The following is a 12,534-nucleotide window of genomic DNA, read 5'->3' as shown; positions in this document are numbered from 1 at the left end:
CCTTGTCTCCTATTTCAATCCTCAGATACACTAATACAATCATATATGCATATGTTTTTGTATGTACCTAAAATTCTAACATTGTACACAACATATGTGATTTACACAAACTCTCTTCCTACTTGCTGATGCTCCAATGGTTGTGCTATTTGCTCAAAGTATGACCTAGCTGACATAGCAAATCTTTTTTATTGGCATAGAGTAATGACTGAAGTATGAAAACTGATATTTTTAAAAAATGTATCTTGATGTTTTGCCATATGACAATCTGATATGTAGTGTTGCAAAAATATGATGACAATCTCATCACACCAAACTGCAACAGGATTACAAAAACGGACACACACACACACACACACACACACACACACACACATAAATGCATGGTTAGTTATTTATTTTAAAAAATGGATATCATAAAACTCACTTATGCAACAATGGTATAACAAAGAGGTACAGCAGTGTTGGGTTCAGCTAAAACTAATTTCTGGTACGTGCCTCTATCTTAATTTCTTGCACTTATGATTATTGTTAATGAATACACAACTGTATAAAAAACTACAACACAAAACAAAACTACATCTACATTGCTAGTCACATGATATGTAACTAATCATTGTGTTTCATTGCCCTTGGTGTTCCACTTTTTACTAGCTGCTGTGTTCCATTTCCGCATAACTTGCCCTTGAGCCTTATGACAAAGAATCTGTAGCATTTTCCTTACCTACAAAAAGAAAGGACACCACACTGTTGAACTATTCTTTGCCACAATATATTATGGGCACAAAACTTCACATAAATCCCTTGGAGATAAGCAGTATATGTTGGAAAAATCAGTGCTCTCATGGTGCTCACAAATTACAAGGCAATCTGTGTATGTGCTCCACAAATTAACAATGAATTATTCTTGATAGCTTGCTTTTTGTGAACAAAAATGGTAATAATTGTGATCTCACAATTAATTTTCAACTTATTAATGAATTCTCAAACTTTAGTTTCTTTTTTCATGAGACATATATTTAGCTACTGATCTCTCAGTTGAAGAATGGTTTGTATTCCTTGTCAAGCAACACATGCACTTGTGAATAGTAAAGTTTTCAGATATCAGTATGACACTGATAATAAGTATTCATATTCTTTAAAAGCATTTACACACATTTCATGTTTAATCTGAAAACAAAAACAATTAATGATACTGGTACTGAATGTTCCCTTTATATAAAAGCAATTTACAAGCATACTACTCATCTATTCTGCAAGTAAAGCTTGACAGGCTTAACAAAATGGCTTTTTAGATTAAACATGTAGCTTATGGTGTTCTTGCTCTTATTTCCATAGACAAAGTTCTAAGTTATGCATAACACTGAGTATCTGAAATAGCAACAAAGACTTCTGTTTCTTCTTGCATAAATCACTGGACAACAATTATCTTATTTTTTATCTTTCCCCTTAAATCCAGTAGGATCTAAGAATGTAGCTACACAGTAGATTTAAGTCTTCCATCCAAATTAGCTTATAGTACTTTCTTTGCACAGTTAAATTTTTTAGGATTTCCTTTTTTTCATTTTTTATATGATAAATGCAAGATCAGGGTTTTACTGCAATTCCTGTGATATCAGTCACAATAATCATGTGTGCCAGTGTTTGGTTATTTGAGAAATCATAATTGCAAGGACAAGCGTTCTCTTTTAGCATTTTAAAAAGTTGAAGAAATCATGAAATCTAAAGAAAAGTTCTTTTCATCAAATATACTATCCTCCAAGGCAAAGTTGCAATGGCAAACTACACTTGAAAATAGATGACTGATGAGTTTTTTGTTACCAAACATAAAGTCATAACATCAATTTTGTCTGCAAATTGAATAACATAATATTTTAATAATTACTTTTCATTGACATGTTTTGCCTGGAAATGTTACATATCTTCAACTAATGTTTGGATCAGGGTGATTTATAATCATACACACACACACACACAGTTTAAAATTCACTGCTATACATACAGATATAAAGTATATATACATATATAAATAATATAATGGTCTGTTAGAGTGAATTTAGTTATATATTAAATGCATGAGAAATCTAACTGTATGTAAAAATTGTAACTGGATGCATATTTTCTCTGTGTAAATAAATGTTACTGTTTAGATTCAAATAATTTTACACAGTATTTTAAGAAAACTGACCTGCATTTAATCAGTCTTAAAAGACTAACTGGAACAACCAGTGGATTGTAGCCTTGTACACGAGACAATGCCGTTATGCATTTTCCAGCATTCTGCACCCATATGTGAAACAGAAAACATATTTTTATTATTTATAAGCATACTGCAATTTTGACAGGCAAGTAAGTGGTTTCAGTGAGCAACAAGAAACACACACAAAAGATCAATGCCAGCCCAGATTACTACTGAAATACTAATTAGATACCAAACTAAGCAGTTCCTAAAACTCAAAAGTTCATAGAGGCACAGGGGAACTACAAAAGTAGTAGGCATAATGAAAAAATTTGCTAATACAGTGTGATCGTTTTTCTCTTCATCTGAGTGACAGTTATCATGTCAGCATCTGAAACAGGAAGACAGAAGTATAGCCAACAGATACTGATGTACGGCGAGGAAGGGGGCTGCTGAACCTCTAATTTGTGATATTTATAGCAGTGCCTTCATCATGATATCATTTGGACATTTATCATTATTATTATTCCCTCCATCCATTCCAACCTGATTCTCTCTCTCTCTCTCTCTCTCTCTCTCTCTCTCTCTCTCTCTCTCTCTCACACACACACACACACACACACACACACACACACACACACACAAAGAAGTGGAAGGAAGATGATTTAAAACATTTCAAAAATTAGGTCATCATGTCTTCCTTTCCCGCGTGTGCGTGTGCGTGTGTGTGTGTGTGTGTGTGTGTGTGTGTTGTGTGGGTGGGTGGGTGGGTGACTGAGTGGGTGGGTATGGGGGGGGGGAGAGAGAGAGAGAGAGAGAGAGAGAGAGAGAGAGAGAGAGAGAGAGAGACAAACATGGTAAAATCGTTCATGTTTTGACAGCTGGTAAGTAGATGTACAGTTCCCATTTCAAACAGTTCTGATATTATGTTTGAGTTTCTATCTAGCATTTACTGTTATAGCTACTCACCGCATAGAGGACGTGTTGAGACACAGACAGGAAAAATGAAAAAGAATGCTAGAAACATTCCATCTTTCGGACAAAGTCCTTCTTCAGAAGGAGAAAAGATGCACATTCACAAAAGAAAAATTGATGCACATATGACCATTGTGTCCAGATGTTAGGGACCAAGTCAATTCTTAGTGCCTGAAGACAGTGATCGTGTGTGTGTGTGTGTGTGTGTGTGTGTGTGTGTGTGTGGGCGCGCACGCGCGCGTGCACATGTGTGGGCACGCGCGCTTCAGGATTCTGAAGGAGGACTTTGTCCAAAACATGAAATATTTCTAGCATTCTTTTTCATTGCGCCTGTCTGTGGCTCAATGCCTCCTCTATGTGGAGAACAGGAGTGTATGCTTTTGGTATTGTTGTTATTCTATTCTGCACTTTCTATTGTTTGATTTAACTTTTTTTTAATTGCTCAGATCCACACCATTTTGCTGACAACAAGTTTTATCATTTGCTGGATTTTTAAGACACGTTACATATTTTCCAAATACTTTCTTAGGTGCACACATCTTCAATGAAATAACACATGCTTATACACAATATTGTAGAAATGTATGCCATTATCAATAGATAATCTTCAGTCAACTACAGCATCAAATACAAACTACTTGTCGTCAGTGTAATGGGTGAGTACAAAGGAAACATTTCATAGCTCTTCTTTAATAAAAATCTGATAATGACAACAGGAACATCAATGCCACCAATGCTAACTACAAAGAGAACAGCGACAAAAGCAGATCAGTTTAACAAAGTGGTAAGTTAACTTCAGTCAATGCACTCCCCTTAAGCTACGACACATTACCAAACATTTTACTTCCACTGACTGAAACTTATTTTAAAATTTCATTTAGAAAACAGAAAATTGTGTTAACACATGGGACTTCAGAAGGGACTCTTTCAGATGAATATTAGAATTCTACAGATGAAAGACAAAAGAATAGCAGCATTTTTTACAAGAAGGAGTCCCTGTATTAAACGACATAGTGTGCCTCCAGTTTGTGAACAGCACTATAATCTGGTTCATTACGACAAGAAGAAAATAACAGAAGAAATATTGTCAAATATATTTCAGTGACATTAAAAAGGATATCATGCTTCTTCTGTGGGATTCAACAGAATGGTGGAATGAAGGAAACAATATTCACAATCAGGCAATGGCGCTCACATTGATGTGGCCCATTGTCGTGATGTGGTGGATTACAAGGTTGCTCACGCTGTGGAGTATGTGAGGGCCTCACCAGAGGTGGTGTGATTTCCCACATGACTCGTTCCTGTGAGCTTACTGCCATAAAGTCTTCTTCTACCATAAAACTCTGGACTGAGTGTGCAGTTTAGTGGGCTGTAGATGTTAAACATACTACAACAATTTCTGATTGGAGAGCAATTGTAATTTTGTTCACACAAATATTTAAAATTGTAATTCCTACTTAATCCAGACAGATCCGCAGCCCAGCCCACATACAATTAACTGGGAACTTTTTTCCACTAGAAAATTCTAATCTGGCCCCAATAATATGTTTCTTTGTTGAAAAATGTTCTTGCAGCAGGGAAAACAACCTACAAAATTCAAGATTTTTTAATGGCTCTAATTTTACCAGTACAGTCTTGTCTCACTGCATCAGAAATTTGACAACCAAAAATATACAAATGCAATTGTTGATGGCAAAGGTCCATACTTTTCAGGTTGCTTGTATGGCTGAATGGCCACAAACACAGTGGCACAGAAGATGTCCTACTTAGATTCGCTAACACTTACACTACCTGCAGTGTAGCTGTCATTAGTTCCTGATAACACTGTGCAGTTTGCATTAAGAGTCGCTGTAAATGACACAATTAAAAGCCACACTTAATTAAAAAATTGTTCAAAGTACAACTGCATGTGTCACTGGACCCAAATCGTCACGACTTAGTAAAAGGTGGCCTACATATGATGCACACAAACCATGGAGTATATCCACAACAAAAGATATACTATAAACAATATGCTATTAGGTGTAGTGTGAGCTACTTTAAGGCTATATTACCAAGTAAATTCCAGTCCATGCCATGTCACAGTTAATGATTTTCCTGTTGTGGAACTATTTTAGAGACATATATCAAATAATGTACACCATACTGTAGTTATTAATTTTTTATTTTTTCATGTTTATTTACCACCACTGTTCATGGTCTGAAGCTCAGATTTGTCAGAAGCAATAAGCATAAGAGCCAGGTGAACAGGTACATTCATAAACGCTATATCATTAACACTATATTACACAGTTATCTGGTAAATAAATTTAAATGTTGTGTTACTAGGGCCTCCCATTGGGTAGACTGTTCGCCGGTTGCAAGTCTTTCGATTTGACGCCACTTTGGTGACTTGCGCATGGATGGTGGTTAAATGATGATGATTATGCAAACACAACACCCAGTCCCTTAGCAGAGAAAATCTCCGAACCAGCTGGGAATTGAACCTGGACCTGTAGGATTGACATTCTTTCGCACTGAGCACTCAGCTACTGGGGGTGGACACAGTTATCTGGTGGCATACTGATATGTAGATTCATACTGTTTGGATAAAAAAATGTACATTTTTGACAGCTAAATCACAGAGAAGTTAATACTTTGATAGCTGAACATGAATTAACTGACTGATTTAATACTTTCATAGCTGAACACAAATCAACTGACTGACTGTGACACACAAATGGACTTGCGCAATGAATGAAGATTTGAAGAACTGCAACAACAAGAGCTGGGTAACCAATGGGATACGGCAATCCTCTGAAACCCTCTAGCACCTTAGCTCAATGAAAAACTACCGTAACGATTTAGCATTTCATAACTATTATCATACTTACAGAAAGATCTATAGAAAATCATTATTAGCGACTAAAAGGTACCAAAATGACAAATTTGTAGAAAAGGCTGATAATAAAATCAAAGCAGTAAGGAAAAATCACCAAACAGGAAATTAATAGGAAAAAATTTAAGCGAATAAACATACAGTTTCTATACATTGATACCAAAATAAATGACCCCAAAAAACTAGCAAACTTTGCCAGTAAGTATTTCAGCAACGTCGCAACCAAACTACAACATAAGTTCAACAAAACAAAGCACTCACAAATGCTGAACAAAATATCACACACACTGATACTACGACCAAGCACGGCAGAAGAAGTATGCAATGTTGTGAGTGACCTAAAACACAAAAATTCAGCAAGCATAGATGAAGTACCTGTGTGGTCACTGAAGGACTGTATAGACAACATCAAAGACCCTTTAGTGCACACCAATGAATACTTCTCCACAGGTTGCTTCCCAGAAATACTAGAGCATGCAAAAATCCTACCTATACATATAAAAGGTGACCCAGAAATCATAGAAAATTATAGACCAATCTTATTACTGTCATACTTTTCAAAAGTCATAGAGACCATAATGAAACACAGGCTCATGGGGTACTTAACAAAATTCAATCTTCTGAGTAAAGAGCAATTTGGTTTCTGGGCTGGCAAAAGTACAAATTCAGTTGTAGCTCATTTCTTAAATGTTAGCCTCAAAGCACTAAAAAAAGGAGACCACGTAATAACAGGGATCTTCCTAGATTTGACCAAAGCATTTGATACAGCAGACCACACAGTTTTGCTAAACAAACTAAATGCACTAGGAGTAAGAGGAGTAACAAACATGCGGTTTCATTCATACCTGCAAAACTGGGTCCAACAGGTGGAGATCACTCAAACTAACTCCAATCATACCTTTTCATACCTTTCAAACCCAGAATACATCAACATAGGAGTCCCCCAAGGAAGTGTGGTGGGCCCAATCCTCTTTTTAATATAGATCCACGATTTTCCACAAAGTGTTAAACATGGTGAATCAGTACTGTTTGCCGATGACAGTAATATCTTAATCAAAGCTGAGTCTCAAAGTGTACTCAACGAAAAAGCTGAGGAAATACTGAAGCATGCATGCCAGTGGATAGAGACTAATAAATTAACCCCAAGTGTAAAAAAACCAACAGTATTAGTTTACACTTAAACAGAAAACTGAACAGTACCAAGCTAAAAATTAATGACAAGCACATAGAATGTGTACCATCAACAAAATTTTTAGGTATGCATGTTAACTCTCAACTACAGGGTGTATACGCGGAAAAGGAAAAAAATTTCCGGATTTGTCCCGAATCTCCCAGTTAAAAATACATTTTCTCCAGGGTGAAAATACACTTTTTCTATAGTAAGTGACAGTATACTTTCTGCTGGAACTGTAAAACTTGTCAGTCCTTTGAATGGATACGGTACTTTAGAAAACAAAACTCCGGGGAAAAAAACACGTTTTGGAAAGATCTTTGATGTGCAGCAACATGTACGCTATTTATTTTCGTATTAGGAAAGTATAAATTCGAATTTCACCAACAGGAAAAAATGGTTTAAGTTAATATACATAGCGTTGCTACAAGAAAAGCAAAGCTGTCACATATAACATTTGTCTCAAAGATTAATAAGCTACAAGAGACGCTAAGCTTCCACATATAATGTTGATCTGTTTAGTGCATGTTACACTTTAAGATACATCACACAAATATGCCAGTAAAAATTTTAATACTGACATAAATCTCTGAGCTTCTGGTCTCAAAATTCTTCTAAATGGCTCGTCATCAAAGAGTTGATTTTTAAATGAGAGTAAACACTCTGTGATTTAAAAAATTCACATAATTCATCTTGCGTAAAAGGAAATTTACTTTGAAAATAGCACTTTTCGAACCACAATTCGAAATATTTTCCCGTGACCTGTTAGAAATAGATTCATTTCAGCAGTTGCCAGACAGTGCCAGACAAGAGGCGTCACTGCGCTTGTGCAGCTACGGTGACGCAGGAAGCCCGTAAGTTCGTACATCTAAAACATTAAAAGATCTCTCCTATATTATGTCATAAAAGAAACAAGACATCAGAGGATACTCCAAGAGCATTGGAATTTTGTGAACCATACTAAAATGCATAGTTCGCCTTAAAGTGCACATTCGTATGTACAGATTCCCAATGACGTAGGCCTCGACCTGATATTAAGCTTTTCAGTGCGGTTTCCGGGATGTAAATTTTCTTGCAGTACCAGTACTGCATCATCACATGTTTGCTTCTTTATTATGGCATACGTGCTAGAATATGAAAACGTGCACTTTAAATGCAGCGAACAGTTGAAACTAGCCAATAGTGTGGAATTAAACACTTCGTTTCAAATAAATTAACTGCCACAGCAGGAAAGCTTAATAAAAGCCAAATTTCTATAGCAAACCAACAAAAACAGCTTCACTGTTCTGCAAGGCAATTAACGCTTGACTGTAAGAAAGGTGGAAATAAAATAAACTCTGAAACTAGTAGCATATTTTAGCCTTCCATAATTATGTGAATGTACTTTTAATTCACTTGATCGCTCCCAGCCACAGAAATCCATCTTGTTTTCATTTGATGTGAGAGCAGTAAATGAAGAGAAAACAGAAAAATCAATAAATATGTAAACACAGGTCAAGTGGAGACTACCCCTACCCCCCCCCCTCCCCACCACCACCCCCTCTCTCTCTCTCTCTCTCTCTCTCTCTCTCTCTCTCTCTCTCTCTCTCTCCCCACTACTATAACTCAGACTGTTCTGCGCATCAGAACGTCAAAAATTTAAAAAGTTCTACGCATCAGAACGTCAAAAATTTAAAAAAAGACTTTTCAAAAAGAAGTTCATTTTGTAGCACACATCTTTCTAAACAGTCTGATACATAAACATATATCTTCGAGGAAATGTAAGACATGTTATTTGGTCTCAAAAGTAAACACGGGTCACATGGAGACTAACCCCACCCCTCTCTCTCCACCACTATCACTTTTCAAAAAGAAGTTCATTTTGTAGCACACGTTTCTAAAGAGTCTGATACATAAAACATATATCTTCGAGGAAATATAAGACATGTTATTTGGTCTCAAGTGTGCGTAAGTGGAGTGTCACGCCTCTTCAAACATTCTTATACCGCACGTCACTGTATTTAGCTCTGTCGAACTCAAACATGTATATTTCGTAATGGACGCCATCAAGCTATTTCAGGACAGTGTAAATTAAAATGTCATGTAGTGCCTCTCCTGCTCCTCTTAAAAATACAGAAAAAAATCACAATTAATACTGGATGGGATTATTTGTAACTGGGAGAACAAGAACTCTTCAAAAAATCTGGACTCTTTATTGCCTATTAGCTAATAACTTGCTTTCTGTGTGACATAAAATTAAATATTGGATACCTAAAACCAGTAAAGGCAAGAGACAGACAAGACAGTACACATTTCTTCAGTCGTTAGGTCCTAGCGATTTTTCTCTCTAATCTTGCTACGGCTTTACATGGCACAGTTTCTTTTCTGCGAAAGAACTATTACCTCATCAACAAAGTCTGACAAATGTTTTGCTACATGAAAAATCGAAATGTCGTCGTCTAATACTGAAAAAGCTGTTAATACAAATAGTACCCTAGACTGGTGTGGTTTCTCAATCTCATGATGTCTATTTTGTCACTGTGTGCTGGATAAAACCAAATTGGCCTTTATAATATTGCAGCAATTGCAACACACACAACTGCTTTGGCAATAATGATCATTTTTAGAGTACGACAACATAATTCACGAAGTACCAATACGAAATACCTATTTGGCCTACTACAATGTTAGCAAATAGTTTCACATTTCATTCATACACTCCAGTCTTGCAAGCACAAGACCAAAAAGTGGTAGAACGAAATTTTTCTATAAGTTTGGAATAGTCATATTCTTCTACAGTTGGTGTGATGTCCCCATTTCTTCTCCTTCCTCATTCTAACAGCCAACAGCCACATTTCTGTAACCAGAAGCGGGAGAAAGTATTACTCATATTTTTCTATAGTTTGTGTGACGTCCCCGTTTCTTCTCCTTCCTCATTCTAACAGCCAACAGCCACATTTCTGTAACCAGAAGCGGGAGAAAGTATTACTCATACGTGACTCAACTGCGTGTGTGCATGAGTCCACTCATAACTGCTTAAATGAGTCTAATGTAAACAGTTGTGATGTTACGCTCATCAGAGGCAATTGTCATTATGATGCATTGCATAGTCTTCCTACAGCCTTTGACACATTTTGCTATTGGCAGACACTTGTACGTGCACTGTGTTATTTTATATGGTGCATTTTCTTTACAATTTAAGTTTTATTTTCGGTTTTTTCTCTTGTTCTTGTTTTAATGCTGCAGTATTATTCTGCAGTAGTGGGATACAGTAATATCCTTTGTTGGAGTATTGGGTCTTACCAGTCAAAATTACAAAAATTTAACTGAAAACTAAACCAACGAAAAATTCCTGTAATTCTAAAAAATTCTCATATTTTTCCCGTTTTTCTCCCGGATGAAAAACTTCCCAGGTTTTTTCTGGATCTCACGATTGTCCCAGGTTGTATACACCCTGAAAGTTGGACAGAGTACACCACAGTACTTGGAAAGCGAATAGCTTCAGCATCCTGTGCACTTAGGATAACAAATTCAGTATGTAGTAGCTTGTGTACTAGAACTGCATATTTTGCATATGTCCACTCTATAATTAGTTATGGCATATGCTTCTCGGGCAACGGCCTTGAAGCATTGGATACACAGTACCCGTCAGATCACCAAAGTTAAGTGCTGTCGGGTGTGGCCATGCTCTGTTGCCATTTTTCGGGGTGCACTCCACCTCATGATGTCACTTAAGGAGCTTCTCGACCGAATAGTAGTGGCTCCGGTCAAAGAAAACCATTATAATGACCGGGAGAGCGGTGCATTACCACATGTCCCTCCTATCCGCATCCTCATTTGAGGATGACACGGTGGTCGGATGGTCCCAATAGGCCACTTGTGGCCTGAAGACGGAGTGCTGTATATCCTTCTGGGGATCAACAGGGCAGAACAGAAAAAAATATTTAAGTTGCAAAAAAGGGCTGTACAAATCACAATAGATCCCATTGCAAGTAGTTATTCAGATCTTTGGGTATATTGACAGTTCCGGGTGAATACATTTTGCAGATAGTAATATAACTTAAAAAAACACACTGATCAGTTCCCGATAAAGAGTTCCATACACACACATGAAACCGGACACAGACAACACTTACACCTATATAGGAAAAACAAATCAAAAAGTCAAAATAGCATGTTATATAACGGAATTAAATTGTACAGAAATTTTCCACAAGGGATCAAAGATATAAGCAAAATAGATAACGTAAGGAAATCGCTAAAAAAATACCTCTTGGAAAAGTGTTTTTATACTGTCAAGGATTACTTGGAATGATATAAATGTATAGATATATGTAAAAATTATCAACTGTGTTATTAAGTGGCTCAACAATGTATCTTTATGTTACAGTATTTATTAATTACAATTTTGATAATTATAAATCTGTGTACCTATTATGTATATTTATGTTGACAACATCCATACAATCCCGATTGTCTACGAATGGATAAATAAATAAATAAATAAACTGACTGACTCAATCATTGTACAATGTGCTTATTTATTGCCACATTGTACAACAGTAATCAAAATTTGTTATTACATTTTAAATATTAACATGAAAGACAGCAAAATCAAAGAATACAAAATTACAATCCATAAAACACTAAATCTGTTTGTCTGCAAGGTGTATACCCAGGAAAATGGCAAAACTACATACCATTTTATGAAAATCATTTCTATTTGTGCAGGCATTCCCATAGCCTACCAAAAAATTTCAAGAAGGTGAAATTTTACAAACACAGAAATTAACAATGTAACAAGTTATTTTAGCAAAATCCAGGATATTTTTAATCAGAAAAATCTTTCCACAAAACCTTGATACTTGATAATAATTAATATTTAAGATTCGGTTGAATTTTAAATGCAAATAACTTTTTGAATTGGAAATTTTTGGAAACGGGAATATGTTTGTTGAAAAGAGAAGTATTAGGGCATTAACTTGAGCTGTAAACTAAAATTTTGGGCTTTAAACATGAATGTTATAAATCGAATAAAAATTAATATAATGTATTGGTTTGTCTTTCAGAGGAATAGTGTTGTGGTTATAATCTTACCCTCCCTCAAGTCACCTGTTGATTATCACTCATTTCATAATAAATTCATTTAATAAGCTTTGAGAGGAGTAAGATTTACAATAAACTTTTTACTTAGCTTCTTTTCTCGTAGTTGGTTCCAGTTCTTCATGTCTAGGGGTTGATTCTTGAAGCTGCAATTATTGATATTATTGATTCTGATGGTTCCAATTTTCGTAATAACTACTGAAGAATTGCCTGTTTTTATCCTGATTTTTATTTTTTCACATTTTTCTA

The sequence above is a fragment of the Schistocerca serialis genome, chromosome 5, assembly GCF_023864345.2.
Source record: "Schistocerca serialis cubense isolate TAMUIC-IGC-003099 chromosome 5, iqSchSeri2.2, whole genome shotgun sequence".
Lineage (NCBI taxonomy): Eukaryota > Metazoa > Arthropoda > Insecta > Orthoptera > Acrididae > Schistocerca > Schistocerca serialis.
Note: the sequence above shows the minus strand (reverse complement) of the source record.